At 46.7% G+C, this 17,601-nt stretch overlaps 1 protein-coding gene across 1 annotated transcript in view; it reads left to right on the forward strand.

The window, feature by feature from the left end:
- Positions 1-4,137: 4,137 nt before the first annotated feature.
- NGF (nerve growth factor) overlaps positions 4,138-17,601 on the forward strand; it is a 51,344-nt gene continuing 37,880 nt past the window's right edge. The window contains exon 1 of the mRNA XM_012466664.2: positions 4,138-4,213. The gene's annotated coding sequence lies outside the window, so the exon portion shown is untranslated. The remainder of the gene's footprint in view (positions 4,214-17,601) is intronic.

Raw genomic sequence — 17,601 nt, forward strand, 5'->3', positions numbered from 1 at the left:
TTGGTGATTAAAGGAGAGGCCGGAGGTGAAACTATGCTTGGAATTATAACATAAGGAGAAAAACACCTGGAAGAACAAGAGTGGAGGAGAATGTAAAGCCCCAGAACTGATCTGTGGGAGGCCCGTAAGTGCAGAGGGCAGATAAGATCAGAGAGGTGGCCAGTAAGCCAGGATGGTACAGTCACAGAAGCCCCGAAAGGAAAGTGTTAGACAAAGGAGGTCATGAATAGAGGAGACTAGGACTGGCAAAGTCGGCGGAGCTTGGCTGAAAAGAGAAGGAGGCATGCCATTTAACAGCAGGAGATTGGGTTCAATTCTCTACTCAGACATTTGATTAGCTACGAGACCTGGGAAGTGACTTACCTCTCAGAGTTTCACCTTTTTTATCCACAAACGAATAGGACCAACTAATAAGGCTGGGAAAAATGCCTTGCCCGGTACTTGAAATAAGGCAAGCACTAGATAAATGCTGCTGAGATTGTGTTGGTGATGGTGATGTTATTGCAACTGATGACCTTTAAGAAAAAAAATCATCAGTTCAGTAGGGGGAAAGGAAAGGAAGGGGAGGAAGACGGGAACTAGATTGCAGAAAGTTTAGGGGGGCCAAGGAATGATGGGTATAGATCACTTTGCTGAGGAATTTGGTACTGAATGGAAGTGAGAAATCCAGAGGTTGGGCTAGCAATTTCTTTAAGAGAGAAAAGGCAAGCGAATGTTCATAAGCAAAAGTGAGGGAACTAATAGAGATGGAGGAACCGGAGATCTCAGGGAGAGACAGCGACAGCCAGCAGCAGGCCACAGGACTAGGCAGGGATGGCCCAGAGAAGGGGGCACCCCCGGCCCTGTCTGCACCCTGGCCTACTTCAGCTCCTTCACCAGCTTTTTCCTGTAGCCTGAGTCAGTCCGTTTTTCTTTCAGCCTCTTTCAGGGAAAGAGTGCTTGCTTAGGAGTCAAAAAGCCCGACACTGGCCACATGTATTTGGCTTTGTCCTTCCTGAGCCCTTGTTTTTTATCCATAAATAAGGTGGCTGGATTGATCATTTCTGTGATTCTGTGACCACATAATCTAACTAAGCATTATGAAACATTTCGTCTTGTGAAGGTTTTCTTCACTCTGATTAGAAGGAAGAAGGAAAAAAAAACTTTAAATGGAACCTATCACTTCCTCCAGCAATTGAGATAATATTTCTGTGTTTCACATGAAGAATGAGCAGATCCAGTGATGCCATCTTTGCTGGCAGATCTCTGCTGAGCCTGCTGGGGTTTTAAATAGCACATGCACTTTGTCCTGGCCTCCCGGAACGAAGCAAGAGCGAGACCAGCGGTTTGTGCTAGGCTGAGTGTTGCTGTTGATGAGGCACTCAATGGCTGCAGGCTTCTAGATCCTCAGAAATAACAACAATTACTGTACGCGCCACAATCTCTCCTCCAAGTCAGCAAATGCATCAGCTGCTGGTTATTTTGATACCCTGGATAAAAAAGCTCTTTCGAGAAAATCTAGTACAGAAAAACATTCTTATCCTCTGCTTGTCTGCACCATTCCTCTGGCCGCTGCCCTCTCAGCTGTTTTTCATTCCTATGAATGTAGCTGGTTCAGGCCTTGAAGCCTTTCTCTCAATGACCCAAGAGAAGGACATTTCCATTTGAACCTTCTTGAAAGTAGAAGAGGCAGAGGAAAAGGCACCTGGCTATGGTCTCTGTGCCAAAGGCAGGCTGATCTGGAACCTGCGGGAAACGAATCCAGTGTTAATGGGTTGTCTGACAATCACAAATGACTCTGACACTTGTTGGAGTCAATAAGTATTAACTGAGCACCTACTATATGCCAGATCCTATGCTAGGACCTGGGGAAATGGTGATAAACATAGCAGGGCCTAATAATCAAAGCCCCACTAGAACATAAGCTCTCTGAGGACAGGTACCACTGCCAGTTCACAGTGCTTGGCATATGGTAGGCTCTCAATTAATAATCTTTGGATTTTTTGTGTGTGTGTTTGTTGTTTACATGTTCTTATTTACTCAAGATCCTTGAAGTCCAGGGACAGAAACAGAGATAGTTAGGGGCAGAAAGGAGCTCTTATTAAACCAACATGTGCCAAAAGAATATGACCAACAATTTAGGGGTTGAGGATGGGCATATAAGCAAACTTATACTAGGTTTACATCGTTTAAAAATTTCCCCCTTAACATACCACATAAAAAAGAACCACAAGTGCCCCAAATCCTTTTGTCCTTTTGAGTGAAGCCACAAGAACACATACAAAAGCTTCTACATTCAACAACCAAATTCTCTGTTATTCTAAAAGTTTAATTTCATACCCAAATTCTCGAGCAGCTATTATGTAAGGCTTGGGGCTAGTGCTTTCCAAACAAGTTTATACATGACATGATTGATGGATGAATTCGTCCTGTTGTCTGGAAATTCTTTTGTTTAATTGACGATGATAAATTTCCTAATGGATCACCCCGACTGTGATGCTACTTTTGTAGAAAGGGCCATTTACGGTGTTCCCTGGCCTCTTGCCCTCACCTCCAAAGACACCAGCCTGCATATGAACAAGTCAGAAGTGGACAAGCCTTTGCTGGGAAACAACGAGGTCACACCAAAGTTAAGGCTGACTTCCAATTCTAGGGCTTTTTGCCTGCTTCATCCTTCTCAGAGCACGTGTAAATGGAATGAACTTTCTTATGGAAGCAAACGTGAAAACAGAAAGAAGTGAGACCCCAAGACTAATCTGAGTCAAGGGAGTTGGAAATGCCTACTCAGGGCTTTATTTCACTCAAGTGCCATCCACTGGGGGTAAAGGACCACCCTTGGACTTAGGAGTCCTCTGCCTCACTAAATCCCAGCTCCTTGGAGGGTGCCCTTCTGCTGAGTTGCACTGGCTGGTGTCACCAGCAACAGGGAGATCTGTGCCTCACCTTCCCTCTCTGTTGCTCTCCCCACACCCACTTCTCGTTTGTGGCATCCACACGGTGTAGAGGTCCAACCTACCTTTGCTAAAAGAAGTGAAGACACAGACAAGCTCAACACAGGAGGAAGTGGGGCTGGACATTTCCAAAGAGCTATGAGTCCCCTGAAATGTTACAATTAATGATGCACATTTGGTGACAAATCTGATTTCAGGGATATTTCTCCCTTGCTAATTTTAGGCTGGGGTGGGAACAGCCCTGGCAGAGGGGCAGGGGTAAGTCAGGCAAGGTACCCTGTCAGGCTGAATCCAGGGAACTCAAGAAATCTTAAAGGGTCAGGAAGAAGATTCCACTTCACTTAAGGTGGAGCAGTGAGAATAAAGGGGAATTTGCGTGGGTCCTGCAGTGTGGAAAGAGGAGCATGGGGGTCTGGGCAGAAAGTTAGCTGTCTATGTCAGTCCGAGGTCACAGACCCGTTGCAAAACTGACAAAAGCTGCGGACCTTTGACCCAGAAAAGAATATTAGCCCTGCACACAGTTTCGGAGGGGCCAGGGACTCCGGAAGCTCCTGGAACCCAAGGTCTTAAGTTAAGGGCGGGGTCTAGCACCTGACTCCTGAAGTCCTCTGCCCCTTGTCCCCATGCTGGACTCGCCGGTACCTGGGGGCCTTCTAGCTGGTTCTGCCGCCGCCTTCCCTTGTCAGAGGAGCTTGGGCACCTGGCCGTCGCAGAGCTTCTACTGGGTGCTCACCTATCCAGGGGTGAGGAAAAGCACCCCGGAAGAAGAGCTCCCTTAGACCGTGCGGGGAGCAGCCGATGCCTGGGGCACCGAGGGCGACGCTGGGCAGACCAGGGAGGCACTGGAGACGGGCAACGCGTGGGGGCAGGGCGAGGGGTAAAGGAAGCTGCGAGCAACTCCGCCCAGCCCCAGCCAGTCGGCCCAACGACCCCCGCCGGTGCCCCAGAAAATCCCCCTCCCAGCTTTGCGCGCACGGCCCCTTAGGCCCCAGTGGGTTTCCCTTTGACCTCTGGAGGTTTGAAGTCCTTCTCTGGCTGGGTCTGGCTAACCCTCCAGGAGCGATAGGTCTCTAGTCCCCAGGACCCCCTCCAGCCGGGCACCACCGCCCAGCCACAGCAGGTGCGGGGTTGCGGGTGGGGAGGGGAGGGATGGGGGCCAGGATTTGGAGAGTGTGTGACTCAAGAGTCCGGGAGGAGGGGCTAAGAATTCAAGAAGCCTGTGTGAGAGCAGCTCGGCGCTCCGGCACAGCAGAGAGCGCTGGGAGCCGGAGGGGAGCGCAGCGGTGAGTCAGGCTGCCCCGAGCCGATCCCGAGAGGGGCGCAGCGCGGGCGCGGGCCGGGGTGACTGGGCTTCTCGGGGAAGTATGCAAGGATACCGGTCTGGTGAGCTCTCTGGTTAACCCCCGAGGCTCCTGAGGGCTGAAAAGCAGCCCTAAGAAATGTCCCAAGTGGGTGTGGGGGCGCGGGACCCTTGCCGGAGGACGAGTCGGACCGAGGGAGCAGCGTTCGTTCTGGTCGTGGAGTTCCTAGTCCCGAGATGGCCTGCGGTCCAGGGGGCAGCCCTGGCGCCTGCAGAAGCCCACAGCCATGCCAGGGTCCAGCTCGAGGTCTGTAAGTGGATAACGCGCAAGAGAGGGAGAGCGAATGGGCGCGGAGAGGGATGCGCGGGCTGCAGGCGCGCGGGGCGGGAGGAGTGGTGGCCTTCACCGCGGGGGCAGCGCAGAGCGCGAGGGCCGAGGTGAGCGCCGAGTCGGGGAAAGTGCTGCGCTGCCCCCAGGTAGGGTAACTAGCGGGCAGGTCGGCTAGACCTAGGGCAGTTCCCTCTGCGTGACTGGAAAGGCTGGGAGTCCGGCCTGAGGGACCTGGGGGTTAATGCAGGAAGCCTGGGAGCCAAGGCCGGGGTCCGTCCGGCATACCAGAGCCCTCCACGGAGTGGAGCTGGACAACCTCAGGCCGAGGTCGCCAAGGTTCAGCCCTGCCACTTGGGCCACACGCTTCATCTCCAGCTGCCTGCTGCCAGGTGTGGGAGAAGCTGGCGTGGAAGGTTGGGGCGGGCAGCACCTTGGGTTCAGGCAAGGAGGATCTAAGGGAGGGAGAGAGGACTCAGGGGTCAGGGAACTCCAACTTTGAGCCAGCAGAAACAAGCAGCTTAGCTCCCTCTAATTACAAACCTCCTTCTTAAAAAAAAAAAAAATCTCTGAGATTCTTAAGGAAGGTGTTTCGCGCTTGAACTTTTTCTTCTCTTGTGATTTGAGAGATTAAAAAAGAACCTGCTTGCTAGGCTGGTTTTTGCAAGTTATTCCAGGTTGGAAGTTGTAACAGTTCGAAGGATAATTTATGAGTTTTCATGCATTAAAGTGTATTACAGCAAAGCCTTTTGGGTGCTGTGGGCATTAAGGAAAACTTAGTGCACGTTCCCAGCTGGAAACCAAAATAGTGCTCTCCTGGGTGCCTCTGCCCCATCTGTCATCCGAGGCCAATGAAAATCCTGTAGAAAAGGCACTTGATTAATTGTCCTGGCTCCATCCTCTGGGCACACCCACCGCCAGTGCCAGTCCCCTCCTTCCCAACCCATGCACAGCCAGCTGCATTCTGCAAATGTAGAAATGACAGTGGAGGCCCCACCAGTAACTTCTCTCCAGGGTCTTCAAACTCTTGAACCTGTCAGTTAAGTCTGCTGGAGGGGAATCTTTCCCCTTCTCGAGGCAGTGCAGAAAGGCAGCAGCCACTGGCCCCTGCCAGCCCTTCTTACTCTGTGTTCACCGTTTCCTCCTGAGTGTCTGAAGCTTCCTCTGCAGAATCACAGAAGAAAGACTCTATCAAACCTGATGAGTCTCTTTTGTTGAATAAGTCATGTGTCAACCTGAGCAACCCAAATGTCCATTCATGATGGGCAGTGTTCCCAGAGGGTCAGAGGAGTAGGGCGGGTCCGGGGGCTGAGACTGGCCTGGCTGGAATTGACTCACACAAAAAGCGAACGTTCCTCTTGTTGAAGGGGGATAATGTCACATGTTGCCAACTCTTACCCCACTCTTTCCCCAACATCATTTATGCAGGTGAAAAAGAGAATCCTTGAAGGTTGGGGGGAAGCACCCAAAATAGGAAGCCAAGATCACTGGGGCATGAGAACAGTAGTTTGACAGATGTATAGGAGTACCTCAGAGGATTTTACAACAAGCTGCTGGCACCACTGCATTTCTGACAGCAGCCCAGACTCACCAGAGAAACGGAGAACTAGGCCCACTCAGGGCAGGCATTCCAGTGTTGCTGGCTCTTTCCCTACTTTTAACCCTTACCAAGGAATGAGGTTCTTGCCTTCTTCTATTGCCCACCCCAAAACTCCCCCACCCCAAGGGCCAGTGAGAGCAAGGGATGAGGCTTCACATTCTCATTCTCTTTCAGGGAGCAATCTGTGCCTTGGCTGAGAAGGGGGCCCTGGCTGAGAAGGGAGCGTAGGGTAGGGCAGGGCAGGGCTGGAGCCCGAGGGAAGTTTCTCATCATTACCAAGATTAAACTGATGAAAAAACCACACAACTTTACTTTTTAAAGCACGCTGAGCACTCCTGCTGCTCATTCATGGAGTGCTCTACTGCAGCACCCTGCATCAGAGCAGCAGGGAAACTACACAGAGATTCGGCCACTGCTCTTCTCTGCTGGGCATGGAGCAGGGCCAAGGCCCAGATCCCCAAGCGGATGTCAGTGCCAGACCCGGGACTAGAGGCCCAGCCATTTACCTTTTCCCAGTAAGAATTTTCAGGGACTTCAGAGTCTAGAGCAAGCCTTAGAGACCTTTGCTGGAAGCAAATCCTCTGCTCTCAGGAGGCAACTGAAGGTTTGCTGAGGGCTTGCATAAAATCTCTGGATATCTGTGTACAAATAACACATACTCCCAGAAAAAACACCTTTCTGTGACACAGAAAGAATTCCTGTGTCTTTCTTTGACTTGCACCTCTGATCTCACAAACTATCAGCTCTCAGGCTTAGCCAGTCCCGAGAAATCAATTCTGTGGTGGACCATTTTGAAAAAACAGTGTATGGTGGCATTGGGTAAATAAATGAGGATGAATGACCCTTCGCTAATCCATTCCCATGACACCTCTCTTGATAACAGTGAGGAACCAGTTAAGATCCTAACTCCAAATGGCAATGAGATCAGGATGATCCTGAGGCTGATATGCAAATGGGAAAACTGAGGCTTTGGGGTCCTAGGTCTTCCATTACGGTGTGCACAAGCATAGAAATGTCACCATTTGAGCCCAGGAGAATAAACCTTCAGCCACAGAGTTTAGGAAACACCAGAAGAATGAAAACATACAATAGAGAAGACTTTCTGGTGGTTCACGATATTTTCATTGCTCCTCTCTGGTTACTTTACATGCTTTCGGGGCCTCAGACTATGACACAGTAGGAATCAGATTAAAATGTTAGGATGATTCTTTGATATTCTTCTCCTATATTTTGGGTAAACTTCTTGCTCTAGTTTCCTCACTCGTGAGAAAGGAAGGGAAGTAGCTTTGTGACCTCGAGCAAATCGCTAAACTTCTCAGGCCTCACTTCCCCAACTCATTAGGCAAGTATATTGGATTAATATCATTTCTAAATGGAGCTGTCAGCATTTGGGGACAATTCTTGGTTAAGCGTGACCAGTCTGCACGGTCCAGATAGTTTAGTATCCCTGCCTTACCTCCTAGATGTCAGAAGTCATAGTAACAACCCCAAATGCCCCTCATAGAGGTCTAAGAGTATTAAAAGATAATGCTGCTCCTAGTTGAGAAATCTTTTGGAAATTATCAATAAGGGCCCTATTGTTGGGGTATCTATGGTTAATCATCGAATTGGGTCTTCAGAATTCAACTCCTGGGCTTCATCCTCCAGGAGCCAGCAAATCAGACTCTAGGCCACCATCGGCAGGGACCTCAGTGCTTTAGTCTCACCAGGTGTCACCATTTGCCTTTTGTGAATGAAGCGGACTACAAATGACACATGGGAAAAGAAAACCAGGAAGAGTAAGGTGAAGGGACAGGTGCTATTAGAGCATGGCCGCTTCCTTCTCTGCCATGTGTTATTAAAAACACGGGCAGACTGCCTGCCTGCAGAGTCCGCGGCACTGGGAGGAAATCCTTCCCTCCTTTACTAAATGGATCACACTCTGGCACCAGGAGGTTCCTTCCCTGAAGCAGAAGCCCCCCAGCACTGACTGCACGTAATACAGCATGAGTACACGTTGACATCAAATTAATACAACTGTGCCCAAGCTGCGAAAATAAATGAGAATTGCTAATGTGACATTTCATTGAAGAAAGTGGGCTAGCAACACTACACTGGAGGGCTGGTGCTTGTGGCACTGGATTTATTCTCAAGTAGAATAGCTTGTTATTCTCTCCTCTGTCTCAAGGTCTCACTGGGGGACAAAAAAATAGAACTATTTATTTGTGGTACATAGGGTTAAAATGAATAATATCTTCAGCAGATAGGAGGGCATTATAGGAACACATGCCTTCTACTCACGCCCCACTCATTACAAGTAGGAGTGAAAATGAACTACAGAGCTTGGAGCTGATTTCTAACCAGCCAAAAATAAAAAAATGAAGGAAGGAAGGAAGGGAGGGAGGGGGGGAGGAGGGAGGGGAGAGAGACAAGATAAAGAAAGGAAGGAAGGAAGAAAGAAAGAAAGAAGGAAAGAAAGAAAGAAGAATAAAGAAATAAAGAAAAGAAGGAGGGAAGGAGGGAAGGAAGGAAGGAAAGAAAAAGAAAGAAAGAGAGAGAAGGAAAAAGAGAAAGACTGTAGAAGACTTGAGTTCCCTCCCCAAATGAGGTTAATCTGATGATGAAATCTGTCAGATGGAACTAGCAACAGAGCATTTGAATTGCCTAAGCGTATAGCCAATGCATTCACGTGTGGGAAGTCTTTATTATTATTATTATTATTTTTAGTAGCAGTACTATTAGAGTCAGACAGTCAGGATTTCCCTGAAAATCCACCACTAGACTAGGCAGATTGAGATATTTTGTCACTTCGGGCACTGCCTGCAGTGGCTTCTGCAGGTGGAAGAAGCTGGCTATGAAGTCAGTGGGAATGAACCCCCCAAGTTTCACACAGAAGTCCCTTCACCTTGGGCAGTTTCAATTCACTACTACAGGAATAGTTTCCCAATAACAACAAAGTATTTGCTATCAGTACCGATGGTCTGATTTTCCCATTTCCTTCAGCTGTTCCTTCAGTAGTCAGGGTTGGGGGTGTAGGTCACCTCCCCTCTATGCAATTGCTAAGTGAGCCCAGGGAGGATGGTCTCAAGAGCTCAGCCCTTCCCCAGGTTAGGGGGTGGGAGAGACTGTTCTGTCTTCAGTCCCTCATCATCACAGATGGATTACAACCCTCATTAGCAAATAGAGTGACTTGCATGTCTCACTTGCTCAGTCTGGTGAAATGCCAACTCATGTTTGGATCTGAGCAGACCTGGCTCAGAGGTCAGCAGACTGAGGTACCGCCTCATCGCTATGGATGACTGTGTGTTGAACCCCCACTGTGTGTGGGTGATGCCAAGCGGGACAGGCTCCCTTTGGATTATGAACAACACTTTCAGAAAAAGAAATCGTGCTGTTTCTAGCTGCCTGAGACGTGCTGGACTAGATAAGCAGAGGGAAGGACAGAGCACTCCAGGGATGTGGAGACATAGGAGGGCCTCTTCTGTCCCTGAGTTTTCTCATCTGTAAAACAAAGATAGTAGTAGTAGCTATGCTGTCATCTGGCTGTTGTGTACATTAAGTGGGAAAATGTAGGCAGAACGGCAGCACAGGCCTGGTGGCACAAGGTGGGCACCAATGAACATGAGCTTCCTCTCCTCACCTTCTCCCTTGGAAGGGCTAATCTGAGGGCAGCCCCCACTTCATGGGTTTTTTTGTTTTAGGTAGGATAATACCTTCTTTGTATTTTTTATGTCTCTGTGCATATAAAGTTTTGCTGCATTGGGAGGAGAAATTCTTTTTGGTGGCATTGAAGGCGTCTCTAGGAATTTACTCACTGATATTTTGACCTTCTGTAATTAACATTCTCAATTTGATAGAATTTTACCGAAACATTTCATCTTGCGAATTATCTTTGCCTCATAATGTCTGGGTAAGAGGAGACTCACGGAGGTTCTACTGTAATTTTCTTTCAGAGGCAAACTTTTCCTTAGACTTTTATTTCAGAAATGTTATGCAATGCTCTCTAAATAAGGCATTTCTTGAGAATGACCATTTTTGCTGGCAGCTTTAAGAGTGTTTTGCTTCCTTACTCCACATAACAACTCCTCTGTGTCTTTAGGATTTTAAATGTCTCAGGAATTCTTCAAGTTTACAGGGAAGAAAGAGAAAGTGAAGTTTGCTATGGCAGTGGGGCATGTGTGCTCTCCCAGACCAAGAGCCAAGGGTTAAGCAGCTATTGCTGAATTACATAGAACCTGTGGTTAAAGGAGAAGATAGCTCTTGCCCCACAGGGGAGGAGGTCCACCATATATCAGGCTACTGGATAGATTTCCTTCTCTCAATTAGCATTCTTATTAATATGCTACCTGGGAGACTGGGCACTGTGGAGACACAAAATAAATATAAATCATGATCCTGCCCCAAGGAGCTTGCTCAGGAGTCATAACTAAAAGGCTTAATGGCTCATCAGAGAATATAAATAAGCTGAGGCCAGAGACTACTGGGGCTGTGAAAAACTAGAGAGGCTATGCCTCATTGTTAAGGGGCAGGTCAACTGTTGCTCTGAAGGACCATAGGTCCGATGTGGCCGATCTCTTCAAGAGCTTTTCAAGTAAAGCCAAAACTTTGAAATGTCTTCACTTTCCCCACATCTGTAAAGACCAAACAAAACTTGTCTGCGGGCTTTTTAATCTTCTTATCTAAATTAACACACAAAGCAATGGCAAGTGGTTTCAGAACTGGAACCAGTAAAAGTGCTAATTCTGTGACTACACGACCTCCCAGAGGGGAGCGGTCTGGATGTCAAGGAGATTTCTTGGGAGGCTTCTTGGAGGGGAGTGAGGGACTGTCCCATAGGCAGGCAGGATTTTACAGGAGTCCTGGCACAGAATCAGATACAACTGGATTTAGGTCCAAGTTCACTTCTCATTAGCTCTGTGAGCATGTAACTTAACCCCTATCAGCCTCAGTTTCTTCATCTGTGAAAGGGAGTCATGTGGCTGACTGATTTTTGAAGGCAGTTGTGAAGGGGAAAGTAGAGAGTGCTGGAAAGTTCGTACCACAGAGCCCCGAATGTAGCCAGTGCCCGGTAAGCTGAGGCTCTCTTCCTGATGGAGACCCCTCAGTGAGCATTGAGGACAATTGCTTTTCAAGGATTTTGAATTACTTTTTCTGCCCCAGGAAAAGCACAGGAGGTCTGGGTTATTTTTCTCCTCTCCTGCCCTCTTCCTGCTTCTCCCCAAGGCCTGGGGCTGCATGCTCAGTTACCCTTTGTCAGAATCCCACCCTTTAAAAACCTGACCTGGACCACAGCAGAAAAACACAACCCTACTCAGTAAGGAGGAAAAGTGCTCCGGGAGGCTGTATAGACACGCACGGCAAATATTTAAGGAATTCTTAGGAATAAAAAAAAATTCGTAAATCTGGATTTTTGCATGAGGCCATCACAGAAACATGTTTTCTCAATTAGTGTGCACATTGCTTGGAGTGAAGTCACTGAGTCCGGGCTGACTCGAGCCGAGCCACCTGATCGGACTTCACTTTCTATGACCTAAATGTGATTCAACCAACCCTGCCACTGCCCGTAGCTGCCGAAACAAAATCATCCCTGAAATCCTAAACCAGGGTGGAGATGTGCATGCTCCTCTGAAAAGCAACCTAATTTCAGATCCTGGTTGTATTCACAGCAAATTGAGAAAGACAGCACTACTCTGGAGGGTGATTGATAGAGTCTCCACAACACCTTGCATGTTTCTTTTCTTTTACCATTTGTTGTTAGATGGCAACTGGTGTGTAGCCTTTCAGAACAGATGAGCTCTTTAGGTTCTGAAAGCAGAGAAAATAGTTTCTTTTGCTAAAGCATACATCGATTGTCTAAAATATTATCAGTCAGTGCCTGAGATCAGTGATTATATATTCTGGATGGTTTCCTGGAATGACTCTTTTCCAAGCAAATGGCTTTGTCAGATATTTGTAATTTCTGAAATATTTTATTAATGATGTCCCCTCGCCAGAGGGATGGTCCAGAATACACAATCAGCAGCATGCCTCAGAAGCGAGATGCTGCCCAGCATCCACCAAGATCAAGCAGGAGTTCAAAGACATTTCTAATCAACTGCCATAGAGCAGAGAAAAGATAATGTTTTTACAAGTTGAACACCAGGTGTAGTCTCTCATGCCTGTAAACCCAGCACTTTGGGAGGCTGAGGTGGGAGGATCACTTGAGGCCAGGAGTTTAAGGCCATCCTGGGTAACATAGTGAGACCCCATCTCTACAAAAAACTTTAAAAAATTAGCCAGGTGTGGTGACATACACCCATAGTCCTAGCTACTAGGAGGGCTGAGGTGGGAGGATCACTTGGGCCCAGAAGGTTGAGGTTGCAGTGAGCCATGATCACACCACTGCACTCTAGCCTGAGCAACATAAGACAGACCCTGCCAAAAGAAAGAAAGAAGGAAAGAAAGAGAGAGAGAGAGAGAGAGAAAGAAACAAAATACAGGTTGAGATCCATCATCAGGTTGTGAAATCAACTTAGTGTGCAACTCTCATTAGGGAAAAAAATAAGAGAGAATAGAGTAACATTTTCAAAAATTAATATGCATTGCATATAGCAAGGGAAAGGGTTTATGAAACATCTGTTTTAGTTGTATTGTATATATGTACATATACATATATATGCAACCTGGCTCATGATGGAAAGTGTATTTTTTTTACTATAAGTCATAGTGAAAAAAAGTGTGAAAGCCACTGGCATAGACAACAGCATGATTTCAAACGGGATGGCTCTGAAGCCAGACAAGCTTGGGTCAAGTCGCAGCTCTATGATTTGCAGCTGTGTGATCTTGAGTAACTTTCATTCTTTAAGCATCAATGTCCTCATCTGTAAGGTGAGACTAGTTTCTCCCTTGTACAGCTGTTGTGTAGATTAAGTGACAAAGATGTATGAAGTACCAGGTACTGTGACTGTCACCAAAGATGCCCTCAGTGAGTGAGAGCTGCTGTCATCATCTGCCTCCCCCTTGACCGTTTCTCCTTCTCTTCTTCCTCTCCCTCTCTTCCTCTTCTTCTTTTTCCTTCTCCTCTTCCTCCTTCACTTCCTTCTTTTCCTCCTTCTCTTCCTCTTCTTCCTCTTCCTCCTCCATTTTCTTATCTTCTTTGTAACTATTCAACCTCATCAGAACTATTGACAATGTTTTTATCCCTAAGGTTTGCTTTTTCTCAGGCAAACGCAGCAAAGAAGCAACAACAATCATATCTTGTCTTTGGTGCCGTCTTCTGTACCATGCTTCTCCCATTTCATGCGTGTAGAGCCATCTTTCTGTGGTTCTTTTCCCCTAGCGTGACCATAACAATAATTGTTCAAGGGGCACAGGACATCCTTCTCCCTGTCACTGGGCATCGACGAGGGTAGCATGGCTTTTCCTGGCCTTGCCACTAGGATAAATGCTTTGGTCCTAGTGTGGGTTCAGTGACTTTGGAAGGAATTTCTGTTCCCACAGAATCATATCCTTCCCCTTTAGCAGATTTTTAAAAGAACAACAGGGCTAAGACACCATTAAAATGTTGATATTGTCAAAATTCTAAAAAAGTTCTGACCAGAGCAGAGATCCTAACATTTTCCCCTGAGCAAGGCTCCAGGCTGCCCCAATTCAGAGAGTTTAAATTTCTCCCCTGGCATAAACAGTTTAAAGGTTCTTAATGCGAATGCTGGAGCTGATACCTTCAGGTAAATCCTGATCCTAAGTCCAGCCCTCAACCCAATGGGCATTCTATCACTGACCTGGGACCTTTGGTTCTCAGTGGAGGGCATGTGAAAGAGTGACCCACACCAAGATTCTACCTTAGGGCCACAGAGGTGACATGTCCCAATTTTCTTGAGAGCCTGGCTAATGTAGCCTCTGAGGACAGATCAGTGATGATAAACCGCCTACCTCTTAGTTCTCATGGAAGCTTTGCCTACCCGCATTCCGTATTCACCCTTGTTCCCCTGGGGCTCATTCCAACTCTTTTCTAGTAAAATGCCTGCCCACTGGGCCCCATTTTCACCAGTAGGACTCAAAGAGGATTATTAGTGACATCTCCCCTCAAATGCCGAATTCCTGTCCAGACCAAAGATTTAATGCTGCTTTTCAGGCAGCAGCTAAGACATCTCTATTTGAGGTTGCAGCATGGTGGGATAGAAGAGGAGAAAAGAGACCTGCTTCTAGAGATAATTTTCATCTCTTTAAGAGTATCCTCTTCTCTCCTCTGCTCATTCCACTATTGTCTGTGAAATTAATGTCACCAGGCCAGTTGCACATTTTAAATAACATTTATAGCAGAAAAGAGACATTTGTCACATCTTGCCCTGCCCCCACCTCCCAAGCAGGTGGATGATATTGAGCCAAGCACCCAGGGAGCTGAGTGGATTGCAAACAAGCCAGCAGAGAGATGTTTAAATTCATTGCGATTGCACCTGTTTTTAAAAGAAAAAGCAAATGCTGACTTACTTTTTTTGTGCCCAAAAGGTGGGGGAGGGAGTATATTTCCACATTTTCTGAAACTTGCAATGACAAATGGAATCAATTGCCCCAGAAATGACACACCACTGAGAATGTTTCTTGTGCATGAAATGAATTACCTTTCTTTTCACCTGGGTTCAAGAGTGTTGTATGTGTGTTTTCACAGGGAAAGTGTGAACCCTTAGAAATGTTTTCATTTTCTATTTTGAAGAGGTCAGACACCAAAGCTTGACTCCAGATTTCATGCCCATGTGTCAGCATCTCTGTGTCTTGGAAATGAAAGAAAATATTTTGGGGGTGGGGTTTTCAAGTGCTGTTGTTTTTGAATTTTTCCAAAAAAGAGCAGGAGATGTCAGAAAGCAGAGAGCTTAATAAAGCAACAAATATGTTTCAAAGGTTTTTTTTAAAGCATTTTATGATTAAGCCAAAAAATAATAATTTTAAGTTGACACAGTGCACAAAATGTTCATCTTCCAGTCATTTTGACTTCTTAAATGACTATGAACCTATTACAGAATTCTGACCGGCAATACTGGTGTTTAGAAAAAACTGTTCATATCTTCTTTCTTTTATGGTTTGGGAAAGTTATCATGTAAGAAATAAAAACAAATGGCTAAGTCAAGGGTAAATTATTTCAGTTCAATAATACCTAGATTTAGGAGATGAGGAATTTATTCCTGCTTCAGAATCTCACTAGTGGTATAATTCAAGCAAATTACAGAACCTCTCTGAGCCTCTGTTTCTTAATCTGGAAAATGAGAATAATACTATTTCCGCCATATATCTGTTAGGGCTGTTGGATTGGATATGGTTGATGGGTGGGGAAACATCTCGGTTGCAGACACAGAAGATAAGATGGGAAAACCTGGACCAGGAGTGTGAAACTCCAGGTGGTAGTGCTGGCTCTGGCCTTAGTTACATGAGGGATCTTGACAGTCACTTGCCCTGGATGAGCTTCTGCTGGTTCATTCCAAACGCAGTAGCAGATGTAGATGTACTCACACAAGCCTGTGCAGAGACGAGGTATTCCTGCCATGGTTGAAATGAAGGCCTGTGCCAGGCATTGAGCAGGACCTTGTGAGACAGAGGCCAAGAGCACCATAGAAAAAGCATGAATGTGGAAACAGACTTTCCAGGGTTCCAGTCCCAGGAGTCGTGCTTAAAACACATGTGATGGAAAGCAAGTTGCTATAGCGCTCTGATTTTCAGTTTCTTCGGCTGTAAAGTGGAATCAGTAGTACTTATTTCTTAGTGTAAGGATTAACCAAGGTGGCTTTTGCTCAATCATTTGGTTGTCTAAAACTTGAATATAGTACATTATAGTAGTTCAGTACCATTGCCGCCACCGCTGAGCACAGATGAGTGCCTGAGGAGCTCCCCGACTACTCAGTCAGAGGCAGACGTAACAACAGTGCCAGGATGCCTTGGGGACATGCATGTCCCTGTCCCTTCTCCTAATGTCCTTTCTCCCTCATTGGTCCTCCTCTTTGGCCTCCTTGCTGGCTTCTCCTTCTCTAAACCTCTAAATATGGAGTGCTCTGGAGCTTAGCTTTCCTTTCTAGATCACTCTCTTCCCGGATGATCTCATCCTCCCCAGGCATGAGCCTCTGACTTCCGGGTGCTCATTTCCAGCCTGGACCTCTCCCCTGGGCCCCAGACTCTTATATTCTACTGGCATGTCCGCTTGGATGTCTAAAGGATATCTCAAATTTAGAAATTTTTTTACCCTCAAACTACTTTTCTCCTAGTCTTCTCTACTTTAGATAATGACATAATTATTCTTACAGAATAATCTAGAAACTTGATTCTGAATCAATAATCTTGATTCTGCCTCTGGTTTCACCTTCTATATGCAATTCACTGGCAAGTTTGTTGGCTTCACCCTGAAAATGTAGTGGGAATCCAATCACTTCTTACCATCCACTGCTCCCTTTTTAGTCTGAGCCAGGGTCGCCTCTCACTTAGACCTCTTCCTGCATATCCTGCCTCTGCTCTTGTTTTCCACACCCTTTTAAGCCAACAGCAGTCAGAGTGCCTTTAAAAATGTAGATTCCAATGGTATTTCTGAGCTCTGAGCCTCCCATGGATTTCCATTATATGTAGAATAAAATTATCTTGCCATGGCCTTTGTTCAGTGGTTCTTAAATGAGGGAGATCTTTCTCCTAGGGGACATTTGGCAATATCTGTGACCACCTCACTTCTGGTGGTCATAAAAGGGGTGGTGGAAGCTTGGGGGTGTCACTGGCAGCCAGTGGGTAGAGGCCAGGGGTGCAGCAAAACAACGTGCACAGGACAAGCATCTGCAACAAAAAATCATCTGGGTGCATCTCACGGATGGAGCAATGGTGAGTGCACACCTGAACGGGGGAGAGGAAGGGGTTCTTATCCCTGACACAGGTAGCCCCTACTTGTGTCGTTCCCCTATTGGCTAGGGTTGGACCACACAGTCTAAGCTAATTCCGATTGGCTATTTTAAAGAGAGCAGGGGTATGAGCCGGAGTGGCAGGGTGAGCGGTTTGGTGGGAAAAACAGTTATGGAACAGGTAACTAAAGGTGACTCAGGTCAGAGCAGGTAACTAGGGTGACTCAGGTCAGAGCAGGTAACTGGGGTGACTCAGGTCAGAGCTGGTAACTGGGGTGACTCAGGTAAAATCAGGTGATTGGAGGTAACTCAGGTCAAAGCAAGTGACCACAATGAGTCAGGATGGAGCAGGTGACCAGGGGAACAGATGTGAACTACTGATTAGAACTGGTGGAAAAGGGTGTTTACTGAAACTATGAGAAAGTTAAACTTTAAAATGAAGGACAAAGAACTGAACATACTGACATACTCATTCTTTGAAGAGAAATTTAGAACTCGTTGTATCCAACAATCTGCCTCAAAATGTTGATAGTTCTGGGGTGGAGGAACCCTGCCTTCTACACTCAGGACCCTGACTGTCTCCAGCATCTTAATCGCTCCTCCCCTTGTGGCTGTGTGGT

Source organism: Aotus nancymaae, unplaced genomic scaffold (assembly GCF_030222135.1).
Source record: "Aotus nancymaae isolate 86718 unplaced genomic scaffold, 86718_ANA_hifiasm-v0.15.2.pri h1tg000007l, whole genome shotgun sequence".
Taxonomy (NCBI): domain Eukaryota; kingdom Metazoa; phylum Chordata; class Mammalia; order Primates; family Aotidae; genus Aotus; species Aotus nancymaae.